Consider the following 16,195-nt stretch of genomic DNA (forward strand, 5'->3'; position numbering starts at 1 on the left):
GATTTTTCATTAATATTTTAGAAATGCCAAATTTAGGAGGTTGGCATTTCTCTGAGCTTATAACTCTAGTGATTGGCAGGCTCATTCCAATCCATGTCTGGGGCAGGGTGACAGCTCTACTTGGTGCATACTGTCCAGACAGCCATCACACAAGAGGGGCTGGGTATGACAGAGTCATCTGCATACTGATAGTCATCCTGGGCTAGGGAGAGGGAGGGTCGTTCACACCTACACGTGAATAGGCTGTGTCCTACCCTTGCACAATGTGCTGATTACCACCTAGTGATATCTGGAAATAGGGCTGGGTTTAAAGGGTGAAAGGGACCCATTGAAGTCACTCCCTGAACAAAGATATTTTGGAGTGTAAGTACAGGGCCTCTGACCCCATGAGTTTAGAGCACTTCTGGAAGAAGGACAACGTCAGGAAAGAGGACCGCAGTGCTGCTAGGAGGGACTCGTACTCTCACTGTATTGCTGTATTGGCCTACTGCTGCTGTGTGCTGGACTGTAGGAGGGACTATCACTTTGCTGCTGCTTTGTTGTGTTGGCCTGCTGTCAGCCGCCCTGTCTGTGACTCCTCTGGCTCTACAAGGACAGCCAGGAGGAAATGCCAGAGCAGATTTAAGAACCCCTGAGCCACATTAGCTCCGCCATAGTGTCATTTTTTTTACCCTGATGTGGCCTTTTCCCCGCGCCATATTTAAAACGTGGCACAATGCATGCATTGCACCACTTTGTGACCCCTTGTGCCACATTAAGCCTCTGTCAGGCATAATGTATGCAAGGGGGCATTCCCCCACTAGGGGGGGGGGCGAAAAATGGTGCAAAGAAATCTAAAAGATTTCTTTGTGCCATTTTTTGTGGCATTTTTAAATCACCTGCATCAAGGAGGCATTACAAATAGGAGGCACACTATTGTTTTAAATGGTCCTCAATGTGCTTTGCAGGATTAGTGTCAATGTCTTTGGTGCTAATCCTGCAAAGCAGCAAACTAGCATAACATTTTTGAAGCTGGCTCCCTAACTACCGCCATGGTGCCCCATATGTTAAATACAGCGCACACATGGTGGCAATAGGGAGGCGCTAAGAGGCGCAATAAATATGGCGCTACATTGGATGCAGTTACTCTTCTTAAATTCACCCTGCCATGTCAACCCCTTGCTTGTTGTGTGTTGGCTTGCCTGACCCTGTTGAACCCCCCCTCGAGTGCCAGCCCAGGAGCCAGTGCAGAGAGAGAGCACTCATTCCCTGCTCCTTGGCTTTCTCAACCTAGCGGCTGGGAAGCGATTTGTACCTTAATTTGCTGATGCCCTACTCCAAGTGTATCAGAACATGGTGTCCAGGCCTGTGTCTCCTCCAATGAACATATAGGAAAAGCTGACCTCATCCCACTGTCTGCCTCATCGTTCACAGTGTAGGGCAAATGATGTGTGCAGTGAAGCCAGTGTGGGGTGCTTTGTCTCATTACAAGGAGTGCGTGGGAGCACCTCTTGTACTGGCCTTCTGAGCAGCATATTATGAGTGTCGGAAATAGAGGAGACAGCACGTGTTGGAAGACACCTTGGTTCTCCCCCCCCCAGCCAATTAGTGATGAGCACCACTGTGGACTTCAGAGTACCCAATCAGCGTGTGGCTGAGCCAACATCTTATGAATGGAAGTAGGAGGGATGCTTTCCCCTCTGACTGTGGAAGAAGGCGCCTGCTCTATAGAAAACTTCCCAATGCAGAGCAACCTCCCTGCCCTGCGTTTGGGTTGCCAGAGCAACCAGGACTTTGTCGGCGTGCCAGTGCTAGAAATCGCTCCCCCCGGGAACCTACCTGTGCAGCGACGGCAGCCTGATTACCACCACAAAAAAATACCATGGGTGAGCCAGGCTGCTGGGGTGGTCATGGCTGCCCCATGCACCATTCACGGGCAGCCCAACGACATGAGAGAAAATGCACTGGTGGAAGTCGCTCTGCGGTGCACTCATGGGCAGCAGCATCTCCTTAAAGCCTCACCCATGGGGAGTCACAGGGTGTCTGTACTCACCGTATTGGGAGACGCACTTGTTGGTTATTCTCTGCCTCGCGGGGGAGCCTCAATCGAAGTCCAGCTTTCCAATAGAGCCCCCCACTTCAGTCAGGAAGGAGCGGTGGAGGTTCCTGAAAGAAATGTACCTAAAAGTAGATGATAGACACGCAGGGGATTCCTGAGGCATACACTTTCAGAGTACTGTAATATAAATAGTAGTGCACAGGGGTTCCTACGACCTACCAGACTGTTGTACCCTGTGTAAAAGGTACACAGGTGTCTCAGTACCTATGTTTTGGGATCCATGTGTTCCGTTATTACTTGTGGTGATTTAGGATGCTTCATTTGATTATTTCCTGGTTGGTTACTTTTCCTGCCCTAAAGATTCATGGGTACTAAAACTATAGCCCTGTCAATCATTGCATTGCTCAGGATCAGGGACACTATTTCAGTAATGGTATGCTGTTCCCGGTAATATGGTTCCATGATGACGTGTTATGTACCCAAATGCAATTACAACATTACCACTCAGGTAATACTGTATATGCTGGCCTCTAAATTGTTATACATTCCTGCCCTGATTGTAGGTTTTGTGACATTTTGCATTGAATTACCATAGTACTGAGCCATACTACAGTAATGTGCAACATTCATGATTTATGCCACTTTTGGTCTAATAATATATATAATAATACAGTAGCATATTTATTTACATAATCCTGTGTGCAGTCTCTTTTGCTGTGTATTTATTGTGCCAACTAGTATGAGTGTGTTGCATCAAGCACTTGACACATGACTCCTGGGGATAAGCCTGACTGCTCTGTGCCAAGCTACGGGGGTGAGCACAGGTTATCTTTGGTGTGTAAATTACTTGCCCTGACTAGAGTGGTGGGTTCTTCCTGGCTGTGGTGCATACCCTAGTCAACCAGAAACCCCATTTCTAAAAGTGACCATTGTAAATGTCAGGTCTCTTGGAAGCTTGTTTCATGCAGAAGCAGCCAACATAGCAAAAGACAATCAGTGACCTTAAATGTGTGCACTTTGGGGGGAGTGAAATAACCTGCAATAGATGATCTCAGAATTCATACAGAAGAATAATGATAATACATGTCACGTTCAATAAAAGTCCTTCTTATAAAACTCTTGATACAAAGGGTTTTAAACAGTAAGCTGTCTGTTTACCATCAGACAGTGAAGAGCTTGAAAATGACCTGAGATATAAGATTGTTTACTATGTCTCAGAATAAGCCTAACAGGTGCATTCTGTATTAACTAAGGCCAATGAATTGAGTACTTTGGCAACTCCATGAAAAAAGATAATTACAATATTTTCGCTTGGCAAGAATTTTCTAGAGGACAAAGGAAGCACCCTAGAAATTTTGGTTGGGAGTTAAAAAAGCTAAAACATTAAACTGAATTCATCTTATTTATATGAGCAGTGAAACTGAGCTAATTGTCAAATATCACTCTAAAATTCCTGGCACTAGAAATTGGAGCAGGCATATCACTGGTCTCAGCTGGCCTCCATGTCTCAAACCACAAGGAAGAATTTGGGACAAACAGTATCACCCCAGTTTTATTTATTTGAGTCTCAACAGTGAAAATGTGTATCTATTCACCTGACAAAAGCACATGTCCAGCATGTCTGTGTACACCATTATCTCCAGTAAGTCTCATAACTAATCAGGTTTCATAGGCATAGACATAAAAAGTAATGCTATTGATCCAATACCACATGTTAAATGAGTCACATCATGATTATGGGCCCGATATTCAGGATGGTGGTCCTGGGACCCCTGTACCCGCAGTGGCGGACTGACCACTGCATCCTTGGTTGTCCCACTGACAGATTACGAGGATGGTGGTTGGACTGCAACAAGACCGCGGTAACCGCCAGGATCTTGGATCCCATGGCGGTGGGAAAACCTGTGGCCAATCTGCCAGCACTTCACGCTGATCATGACCTGCCTTTTCGCCGTGTTTTTCATGATGGGGACTCCGCCATTAAAAGGTCGGCAGAAAGGTAGGGAAGGGACCCCAAATAGGTCCATCGGGTGATTTTGCCCATTGGACAGTGTGGCTGGTGGCACATGTAGTGCCCTTTATGCCTGCACTATCGGCGAACACTGTTGCCATGCACAACATTGTGCATGGCAACAGTGTGCCCGATGTGCATCTGGCGCTGCACTATGGTGGCATGTGCATCAGGCTCACTTTCTGAGCCAAAGCATGCAACCGCAATGACGCCGCAGTTGACACTACTCCCAGCCCAGAGGTATTGTTATAATACGGCGGTCGGGAGGCCACCGGCTTGGCATCGTCCTCCCGACCTACATTTTGGCAGTCTGGCTTTCCAACTGCCAATCTCAGAATCGGGCCCTAAGTATTTTGGAAATAAATACCAACTCTTGCGTCCACACAGGTAAGACATTTTGTTATCTGACATAAAAGAGCCTAATGACATAGGCTCAAAACGATCTGATAATTAAGATTGTCACCAACCCAGTGCATGGTGTCACATGCCTATCTGATCCAAGGCAAGCATCTTGTGAGAGACTGTGTCAAATACAATTGAACGGGTCTAATAAGACCTAGTCAGCACAGTCTCCTTTGTCCAACATAAGTCTGAAGTCATTCTAGGCAGCGATAAAAATAGTTTCAGTACCATGAAAATGAATGAATTCATTCATATGAATGAATGAGGAAATACAATACTACGTGTGAAGCTCAACTGCTACACAAAGGTGTGCTGGTACTGACAGACTCATAGCCAAGCCTAAGAATTAAGGCCTAGATTTAAGAGGGCCTAGAACCATATAATGACACATTAGTGTCTTTTTTATGCTAATCTGGCGTTAGATGCTAAAAAACGCTACACCATATTTACAAAGTGGCTTGCATTGCGCCACTTTGTAACCCCCTGTGCCACATTATGCCTGCACTAAGAGATTTCTTTGCATCATTTTTATCGCCATTTTGAATGCCTGCTCAGAGCAGGCGTTAAAAGGAGGCTCCTATTGTCTGCAATGGGCCTCTGGGTGCTATGCAGGATTAGCATCAACATTTGTTATCCTAATCCTGAAAAGCGCCAAAATAATGTCAACATTTTTAATGCGAATCGTGCAAAGCGCCGAACTAGTGTTAAAAACTTTGACTCTAGTTCCCTAACTACCGCCATAGTGCACCGTATTTTAAATATGGTGCACACATGGTCGTGTTAGGGGGGCGCTAAAGGCGCAAGAAAAGGTGCTTGCACTAGGTAAATAAATCTGCCCCTAAGTGAGTTGGAAAAGCCAGGGTTACAGACTGTTATTGACATTACCCCAAAAGTGCAGTGGAAGGATATTCAATAATTTGTCAGACAAATAAGAAAAAGGTTTGCATCTGTGTCTACATAGTCTAATTTTTAGGACCAAAATTTCATGGCGAGATTGTATTGTATTGTATTGTAATAGTATTTATATAGCGCTTACTACCCCTGACAAGGCGTTGAAGCGCTTTTCGGTGAGTAGCACACTACTCTGGAACCCAACAAGAATTAGTGATGGATTAGTATCGGGAAATATGAGTACAGTTTTAGTATTATTATGAGTTAATTTGAGCTGCGGATATGAGAGTTTGTTAGTTAGATTGACTGGAGTAATGGAGGGGTGGAGGAGGAAAGAAATCCAGAAGTGTTGATTGGGAGTATATCCCTCATTTACTCAACCCAAAGGCTTGGGATGAGTAAAGGGGGATGGAGGAGGGAAGAGTCTGTGGAAGGGTTAAAGAGATCATAGTAGCAGGGTGAGGTAAATGAGGGAGAATTTAGTAGGGGTGTGTGGGAGGTCATGGTAGTAGAGTGAGGTTTGGTGAGTTAGATGTGGAAGCTGAGGGAAGAGCTTAGGCAGAGTTATTTAGAAAATGAAAGTAGTAGAAAGGATTTGGGATGAGTGGGAATGGAGGATAGTTTGATAGAGACATGACATATGATGATGGGTAGATAAGTGTGATAAGATGAGAGCAGGGATTCATAGATATCTAGTATAACAACCCAAACAGGAGCCATGCAATGACCCACGAACATGCCAAGCAGAGAAACAAACATATACACATACATACATACATACATACATATATATACATACACACATACACACACACATACAAACACACATGAATACACACACATATATGTACATACAATACATAATTAGAACCATGGGTAAAATATACTTAGTCAAACAGGTTTAAAGAGTGTGTGTGTGTATTTTATTGTTATGACATAGTAGCTATACATATTTTTTAAAGAACTATACATAACTAGAAATAGACACATAGGCCCTCATTCTGACCCTGGCGGTTCTCTACCGCCAGGGCCAACGGGGGCGGGAGCACCGCCGACAGGCCGGCGGTGCTCCCTTGGTCATTCTGACCGCGGCGCTTTGGCCGCGGTCAGAACGGGAAAACCGGCGGTCTCCCGCCGGTTTTCCACTGCCCCTTAGAATCCTCCAAGGCGGCGCAGCTCGCTGCACCGCCGAGGGGATTCTGACCCCCCTACCGCCATCCTGTTCATGGCGGGAAAGCTGCCATGAACAGGATGGCGGTAGGGGGGGTCGCGGGGCCCCTGGGGGCCCCTGCCGTGCCCATGCTAATGGCATGGGCACGGCAGGGGCCCCCGTAAGAGGGCCCCGCAAAGTATTTCAGTGTCTGCCTTGCAGACACTGAAATACGCGACGGGTGCCACTGCACCCGTCGCACCTTCCCACTCCGCCGGCTCGATTACGAGCCGGCATCCTCGTGGGAAGGGAGTTTTTCCCTGGGCTGGCGGGCGGTCTTTTGGAGACCGCCCGCCAGCCCAGGGAAAAACTCATAATACCCTCTGCGGTCTTCTGACCGCGGAGCGGTATAATGGAGGGCGGGATCCTGGCGGGCGGCCTCCGCCGCCCGCCAGGGTCATAATGAGGCCCATAATCAGAAAAACTATTTATCAACATAGGCAAATGCAGTCCATAGTTGTTTGAATATTGTGGTTATGAAGGAAAGAGTCAACTCTTAAGTAGTTTTCTGAAGACAAGAAAGTTATGTGTGGCTCCTATACAGGGAGTGCAGAATTATTAGGCAAGTTGTATTTTTGAGGATTAATTTTATTATTGAACAACAACCATGTTCTCAATGAACCCAAAAAACTCATTAATATCAAAGCTGAATATTTTTGGAAGTAGTTTTTAGTTTGTTTTTAGTTTTAGCTATGTTAGGGGGATATCTGTGTGTGCAGGTGACTATTACTGTGCATAATTATTAGGCAACTTAACAAAAAAAAATATATACCCATTTCAATTATTTATAATTACCAGTGAAACCAATATAACATCTCAACATTCACAAATATACATTTCTGACATTCAAAAACAAAACAAAAACAAATCAGTGACCAATATAGCCACCTTTCTTTGCAAGGACACTCAAAAGTCTGCCATCCATGGATTCTGTCAGTGTTTTGATCTGTTCACCATCAACATTGCGTGCAGCAGCAACCACAGCCTCCCAGACACTGTTCAGAGAGGTGTACTGTTTTCCCTCCTTGTAAATCTCACATTTGATGATGGACCACAGGTTCTCAATGGGGTTCAGATCAGGTGAACAAGGAGGCCATGTCATTAGATTTCCTTCTTGTATACCCTTTCTTGCCAGCCACGCTGTGGAGTACTTGGACGTGTGTGATGGAGCATTGTCCTGCATGAAAATCATGTTTTTCTTGAAGGATGCAGACTTCTTCCTGTACCACTGCTTGAAGAAGGTGTCTTCCAGGAACTGGCAGTAGGACTGGGAGTTGAGCTTGACCCCATCCTCAACCCGAAAAGGCCCCACAAGCTCATCTTTGATGATACCAGCCCAAACCAGTACTCCACCTCCACCTTGCTGGCGTCTGAGTCGGACTGGAGCTCTCTGCCCTTTACCAATCCAGCCACGGGCCCATCCATCTGGCCCATCAAGACTCACTCTCATTTCATCAGTCCATAAAACCTTAGAAAAATCAGTCTTGAGATATTTCTTGGCCCAGTCTTGACGTTTCAGCTTGTGTGTCTTGTTCAGTGGTGGTCGTCTTTCAGCCTTTCTTACCTTGGCCATGTCTCTGAGTATTGCACACCTTGTGCTTTTGGGCACTCCAGTGATGTTACAGCTCTGAAATATGGCCAAACTGGTGGCAAGTGGCATCGTGGCAGCTGCACGCTTGACTTTTCTCAGTTCATGGGCAGTTATTTTGCGCCTTGGTTTTTCCACACGCTTCTTGCGACCCTGTTGACTATTTTGAATGAAAGGCTTGATTGTTCGATGATCACGCTTCAGAAGCTTTGCAATTTTAAGAGTGCTGCATCCCTATGCAAGATATCTCACTATTTTTGACTTTTCTGAGCCTGTCAAGTCCTTCTTTTGACCCATTTTGCCAAAGGAAAGGAAGTTGCCTAATAATTATGCACACCTGATATAGGGTGTTGATGTCATTAGACCACACCCCTTCTCATTACAGAGATGCACATCACCTAATATGCTTAATTGGTAGTAGGCTTTCGAGCCTATACAGCTTGGAGTAAGACAACATGCATAAAGAGGATGATGTGGTCAAAATACTCATTTGCCTAATAATTCTGCGCTCCCTGTAGTTGGAGGTAATTAATACCATAGTTTGGCTGCTTGAAAGGAGAAGTATGTACCACCTATAGTCTTTTTCTTGTATGGTGGTGTTCTAAGGCGGGGTGCCAATCTTGAGCGGAGGTTTCTTTGTTGGATGTATTTGGTTATTTTGTTTCTGATAAAAAGCAGTCCTGTTCCATGTATAGCTTTGTGGGTGATACAAAGCAGCTTGAAGTGCATCTTCTGGCAAAGGGTAACCAGTGTAGTGCTCTCAAGGCAAGGGAGATGTGAGCTTGCGGCTTTACATGTAATAGTAGCCTCGCTGCGGAATTCTGGATACGTTGTAGTTTTTTCATAATAGATAGAGATGATCCATGGTAGAGGCCATTGGCATAATCCGGTTTGGATAGTACAAGCGAGATTGTAGCTTGCACCTTGTGTGGAAATCCGAGATGGGGGAAGATGCGTCGTAAAGTCTTCAAGGTGATGAAGCTTGTTCGTGCTAATTTGTCCACTTGGGCATTTGTAGTTAACTTGGAATCCATTGTGATTCTAAGGTTTTTAACTTCCTTGGATAATTGAGGAGGTGGTCCGAGATCGTCAGGCCAGATGCACAGAGGGTCATAAATTTTCCAGTCACCACAGATGAGTATTTCTGTTTTGGAGGTATTTAGTTTGAGATGGCTCCAGGTCATCCACTGATCAACAGCTCTGAGGCACCTGATGATTAGTGAGTTTTCAATGTTTGGGGGCATTCTAATTTAAGTAGTATTTGTGTGTCATCTGCATAGTTGTAGCATGTGACATGGAAATCATTGATCAGTTCTGGTAAAGATATCATGTAGATGTTGAAAAGCAAAGGTGAGATGATTGATCCTTGGGGGACCCCTGCTTTTGTGAGGTAGGGTTCGGACAAGAAGGGGGGCGAGTGGATGATATTCGATATTGAGCATAGAACACATGAAGGCAGATAACATGTACATTTCTTCCTAATGTAGGTCCTGTACTATTCAAAGCATTATATGCAAAGGAATGAGAGTTGAAAACAGCACACTTTCATGCTGGGAACCAATATAAAGCTTCCAGGTGTGCTGTGATGGACGTACACCGAAGAATGTTACATATGAGTCAGGCAGCTGAGTTGTTCAGTATCTGAAGGTGCTGAATCAGAAATTGTGGAGCATCTAAATACAGAGAATTCCCATAATCACCTCGGAAAGTGGTAAAAACCTTCACCAGCATTATACATAAGAAACCAGAAGTAATACGAAAAATTTACTTTCACAGAGCATTCAAAGAATATGAGAGCAGGTTTCAGGGACTAGGCTGATTTGCTCAATAAAGGAAAGATTGTTGTCAATGATGATGCCAAATTTTTGTGGTGAACTGACTGAGGTATGAAGTGATCCTAATTTCACAGGCCACTAAGATGCTGAACAGATTGAAGATTGTTTAGCAAACAAGAAAAACTCTCTTAAGCTCAGACATCTTTGGTTAATCCAAATAGACTTGTACTGCTGAAAGTTGGGTCTGATAGTGGTGTGGTTCTCAGAAATGGACACAATGATCTGAGTATCATCTGCATAGGAAACAATATTACATGAAAAGGTTCTGATGAAGTAAGATAACAACGAAATTTAGACATTGAACAGAGTCAAGCATGCGGATGATCCCAGAAGTACTTATCAATTTACTGTAAATGGTGAAGACTGAATAGGCAGACAAGTGACAATCTGGATTTGATTAGACATGAAAGAGCATAGCCAACACAAAGCCTGTTTGCAGGTACCAAAATTAATCTGTCAAGATATAAGCACTTAATGGGAGACCATATTGAACAAAGAGGAGTGATCTGAAAGGACCAAAGCAGCTGTTCCACCCGGATCCAAAATAACCCTAAACTCATGTTCAATGGCCATAAAGCTAATTTGGTGATGTGTAGTGGCCTAATGTCAGATTGATAAAGCTCCAGCAGATTGTTTTCCTCCAGATAGGCAGATAATTGTGAATTGACTGTTTTCTCTATGGTTTTGGAAGTCAGTGGCAACAAAAATATGGTTCTGTAATTAATTTGTTTGGTGGGGCCCGCAGGGGGCTTTTTTTAGAGGCAGTGTCATAATATCCTTTCAAGTAATAAGGACTAGAGTCATCTCCGGAAAACTATTGCACATCTTGCTATGAATAGCACTGATCTGGGAAGGGCAAAAACCAGCCTGTGTGGACTCCAGCATTTGAGGTTTTTCAATATGGAAAACAATTTAGAGTTCACAGCACATTTAATCAATTTGGCTGGGAAACGAGCAAGGGAAATAGGCCTGTATTTGGTCATTGCAGTAGGTATAACTTTAGGTTTTTGTTAGCAGTGGAGTAACTGTGAGGAGGGAATCACACCGGTACTCTTTGAAAAATTGCATAGATCAGGTAGCGAAGGACGAATTCTATTTTTTATAGACCATCACACTTCTCTTTGTGCAAGGACTTTGTGTGGACCCTACATTGATATTCATAGTCTAGAAATGCAAAGTTGATAAAACGACTGTTTCAAAGACAGAGAAGCATTCTTTCATTCTGAGGGCACTGGTTCCTGTGCTGCCACATTTGGCTTCTAGATAGGGAGCAATAGCTTTGAAAGAGCTTAAGATATTAGTGATCTTAACTCAAAAATATGGATGATGTCTGACACAGCTCTTAGGAATGAGTAGTGACTTGGGAATCAGACTCTGGTGCAGAAAGCAATTCAACAATCCTAAACAATATTTTCTATAATTCTTAGCTTGAAAAATAGAAGAACATAATTAAGCAGTTCAAGAAGAAATTACCACTTTAATAACTGCTTAATAATATTTTACATTTTAGTTATACTTTAGGGTCATACGGTTGTCTCCAGAATACCTCAACCCCTTGCCAACCTTTCTTTTTTCGCCTTGGACACCACCAGAGAAAACCATTGCACAGTAAGTTCAGCTCCCAGGGCTGAGCCAAGCATGATGCAGTTATGGATACTTAGGCCCATATTTATACAATACGCCGCATTGTCACTGCTTTTTAACGCAAAAGCGGCACAAACTTACAAAATACAGTTGTATTTTGTAAGTTTGCGCCACTTTTGCGTCAAAAAATGGTGTGAACGCGGCACTAAAAAAGTATAAATATGGGCGTTAGTCTAGGGATTGCTGTAATAGGTCAGCTGGATGTCAGCGAGAGGAGGCCAGCAAAAAGGAGCTTTTCACATATTAAATAGATCAATTGCATAATTATTTAACTTTACAAGAAGGTACAGAATCCTGCTTCCTACATCCAGACAGAACACTTGTACGCACAGAAAGGCTTCATTTTGGTGAAGCATCTGCTCACCAGTGGCGTGGCCACTGTGCACATCCACTATGCATTTGCGTGTGTGATGAGACTAAATGCATTGCTAATTCAAAAATTTTGGAATGAACATGAGATGTTAAGCAGCCAGGCCTCCCCTGTGACCGAAAGAAAAGACAGAACTGACATCCAGTGTACTCCCTTTCATGCACTGGAAGCAACTCATGGAAAACAAAGCAAAACACAAAAAAAGTTAAAATAAGAGTCAGCACACAAGTGCTCTTGTTAAGCTAAAATAACAAATTCTGGTGTGAAGTGTCAGGATCTCAATCCATAAAAGGAGAACAATATAAAGGGTGGAGAAAAAGAACAGGTAAATGTTGCTTATCAGCAGTAGTCCTTCTGCTATTCCTTTGTTAGGGAAATGATGAACCTCAGAAAGCATAGCAACACCATATATTTCCACAACACAGACATGATAGACAATCAAAAGATGAGTCACTTGCATGGCCCATATAACTTATGTCATACTTTCTACCCACAGCCCTGGCCATAAAATCAGTGGCAATTGGAGTTAAGTTCTGAGTAGCAAACGGCAGTCATTGGGAGTAGACCGAAACTCAGCCCCAAAGTACATTTCTGCTACGTCATAGGCCCTGATTTATACTTTTTGGGGCAAAACTGCACTAACGCAGTTTTGCACCAAAAAGTTTAGCACCGGCCTGCGCCATTTCTGTGCACCAGCCGGGCACCATATTTATGGAATGGTGCAAGCCGGTGCAAAGGGTAGGCTAACGTATAAAACAATGACGTTAGTCGGGTGGGGCTGACGGTATGGAAAAAGGGGGTTTTGCGCCAAAAAATGACGTTAGGCAGGTTAGAGTAAAAAAAAATGACTCTAACCTGCCTAGAGTCATTTTCTGATGCAAAACCATCCATACCACATGACTCCTGTCTTAGAAAAGACAGGAGTCATGGTCACCAACCCAATGGCCAGCACAGGGGACCAGGGTCCCCTGGGGTGGCTATTGCACCCATGTGTAAGGGGCCCATTTCAGGGCCCCCTATGGCACTTAAAAAAAAAAATACTTACCTGTACTTACCTGTACTGACCTGGGATGGGGTCCCCCATCCTCCGCTGTCCCTCTGGTGTGGGTAGGGATGTCCCTGGGGCCTGGGGAGGGCACCTGTGGGCTTATTCCCTGGTGTTCCACCATGGTAACAGGCCCACAGGTCCCCTAACGCCCGCCCTGCACCAGGCGTTAAAAAAATGGGACAATGGAAACTTTGCCCTATTTTTTGACCCCTCCTCCCTCCCATGTACCATTTTTGCACGGGAGTATAAATATGGGGTTAAGGCCATAGAGTCATTTTTTGCATGGGAACGCCTACCTTGCATCTCAGTAACGCAAGGTAGGTTTCCACGTCAGAAAAATGACTTTAACTCCATAAATTTGGCGCTAGACTGGTTGAGCGCCAAAGGATAAATATGGAGTATGTTCTGCACCGAATTAGACTAAAAAAATGGTGCTAATTTGGTGCAAACAGAGTATAAATATGTCCCTTAGTGCCCAATTCACAAAGGTAAACTTAAACCTGAAGTCTAGGTTTAGAACTGAAGTCTAAGTTTAGACCTGAAGCCTAAGTTTAGACCTGAAATCTAGGGGCCCAACTCACAAAGGTAAACTTATACCTGAAGTGTAAGGGCCTGATTCACAAAGGGCCTTTTTACTCCCTATTGAGGCAGGGGGCCCCCACTTAAGGTAGCACACTCCTGGTGGGACCCCTGTACTGCATTTTCCTATTGTGGAGGTCCCACCACGAGTGTGGGCCCCTGACTTGAGTACAGCCTCTTGGCATTGAATGCAGGTCCTCCACCACTAGTGTGGAGGCCCTTTGTGAATCAGGCCATAAGTTTAGACCTGAAATCTAAGTTTAGACCTGAAGTCTAAGTTCACCTTTGTAAATTGAGCCCTTGGACTTCAGGTCTAAACTAAGATTTCAGGTCTACGTTTACCTTTCTGTATGGAGCCCTCAGTATTTCTTCCATGATGAAGAGGGATGAATGACTCGCCCTCTGAATTAAATTAGTACTGTAGTGGCACAGTGATTATTTATGATAGTGGTACAGTTTTTGGGGCAAGTGACTATCATTGTTGACTCAGTGACTTAGAAATCATTTTAAGACTGATTAGTAAGTCTATTCAATGATTTGTACATTTAAAGAAGATCCATGCAATTAGGGTTACTATGGAGCACATTTTAAAGATGTAAGCCGATTGCACCAGAAGACAGTGTTGAGAGGGTAGAACACTGGTTGAGTTGACTTGAAGCTTTAATGGGAATATTAAAGGATTATTTGGAAATTGAGACGTTATCAGTCACAAGTTTTAAAGAATAGGGGCGCTACCGTTGGAGTTCTACAGGTAAGAGAAGAAGACCACGTTGACAAAATCGGTTTTCCTCTGGGACCAAGCTTCTCCAGTAAGGAGCAGGTTTTGAATATAAAGACCTCACCACATAAGTTCTTCGACAGTAGCAAAGAACAATTTAGAACTAAAGGTTTCATAGTCTTCATGTTGCATTTTACATATATGATGTACTCCCTAAGGCTGCCAAGACAAAACAGTCATGTTAATTTGGCAGAACAAATATGAGGCTATTCCAGTGTGGTTTTATTCTGGATACTTTGGAAACACCTGAAGACTGGAGCATTTGTAGGTATTCTCAAACTCCGCTCCAATCCTTCCCCATCTGGGGCATGGGTGGATATTTCTCCACTCCTTCCAAAGCCAGGAGTAAATCTCTTTTCAGGGAAAGAAAGGGAGAGTAATACCCAAGCAATTGATGTCAGTGTAGGGAAAGTAAATGCTCTGCAGATAAGGATATATTTAAAAAAGAGAATGTGCCATTTCAAACACACATTATTATTTTAGCAGGTATAATTCCGCAACATATACCATGAACTAGCAGGAACACCAGTGCAAAGGTGAAACCAGTAATTCACAAACTTTTTTTGATGTGCTTGAGAAAGATTTTGCAATTTGCCAAAAGGTGTACATTTGTACCCCAGCATAGGTGTACGTCTGCAAGTGCAGAGTCATGACTCTGTTTTCAGAATCATACTAATTGGAATTAGAATGTGAACCCTTTGAAATACATATATCGACATGTTAATAGCAAATGTTTAAAATAATATTCAACCCCCAATCCTATAGAGAAAATTCCATGATTTTTGTCCACCAAGGTAACGAAACCTGAAGTCATCCAACCAGAGTCTCAACATTCCATTTCTCAAATCAGGTGCAAACTCTATGCACAGGTACCAACAACAGCCATGAGTGCCTGAATGGATGTCCATCACAAGTAACATCATATTTTTACTTCTAAAAGGGTGTTTGACACGCTCCCTATCTGCAGCTCTGCAGGACATTCCACTTCAAATTTTGAGTAAAACTTGTCTATGTCCCAATGTACTATTGTAACTTTCTTTCAGTAGGAAAAATGATCTAATTAATTAAGAGTTGGGTCACAAAAGAATAGCAAACCGTAAACTTGAGAAGCAATATTTCAGATTAAGGCCCTCATTCTGACCTTGGCGGTCGGCGGAGAGGCGGCGGTCGGACCGCGAACAGACCGGCGGTATAAAAAATGGCATTCTGACCGCGGCGGTCACCGCCGCGACCGACCGCCACTTCCCCACTCCGACAGCCACGGCGGTCATGACCGACGGGCTGGAGTCTGCGCACTCCGGTCCGGCGGTCGACCCAAGACCGCCAACGGTATCATGACCCTGCTTACCGCCGCGGTTTCTGGCGGTCGGGAACCGCCATGCGAACCATGGCGGTAGGCACTATCGGGGCCAGGGAATTCCTTCCCTGGCACTGATAGGGGTCTCCCCCACCCTCCACTGCCCCCCCGAGTCCTCCCCCCACACCCTCCACCCCCCTGCCACCCCCCAGAGGTGGTACGAACCCCCTCCCCACCCCCACCCCGACATGCACATACACGCACCCCGACATGCACACACCCCCAACATGCACATATACACACCCCCTACACACACACATACACAACGGGGACACATACCCGCACACATACATGCCGACATGCGCACCCGCCGAACTACACACATTGCCCATAGGCACAGCAGCACTCCCCGCCCGCATGCACGCACTCACACACCCCCTCTACACACTCACACGCACACCCCCATGCACGCACACATCACACAACACCCCCCCCCACCCCCTC

At 44.6% G+C, this 16,195-nt stretch overlaps 1 protein-coding gene across 1 annotated transcript in view; it reads right to left on the reverse strand.

Annotated features, from left to right (window-relative positions):
• The window catches only part of LOC138290376 (uncharacterized), a 201,940-nt gene that overhangs the window by 116,871 nt on the left and 68,874 nt on the right, over positions 1 to 16,195 (reverse strand). The gene's annotated exons all lie outside the window — the stretch shown is intronic.

This window comes from Pleurodeles waltl, chromosome 1_1, assembly GCF_031143425.1.
Source record: "Pleurodeles waltl isolate 20211129_DDA chromosome 1_1, aPleWal1.hap1.20221129, whole genome shotgun sequence".
Lineage (NCBI taxonomy): Eukaryota > Metazoa > Chordata > Amphibia > Caudata > Salamandridae > Pleurodeles > Pleurodeles waltl.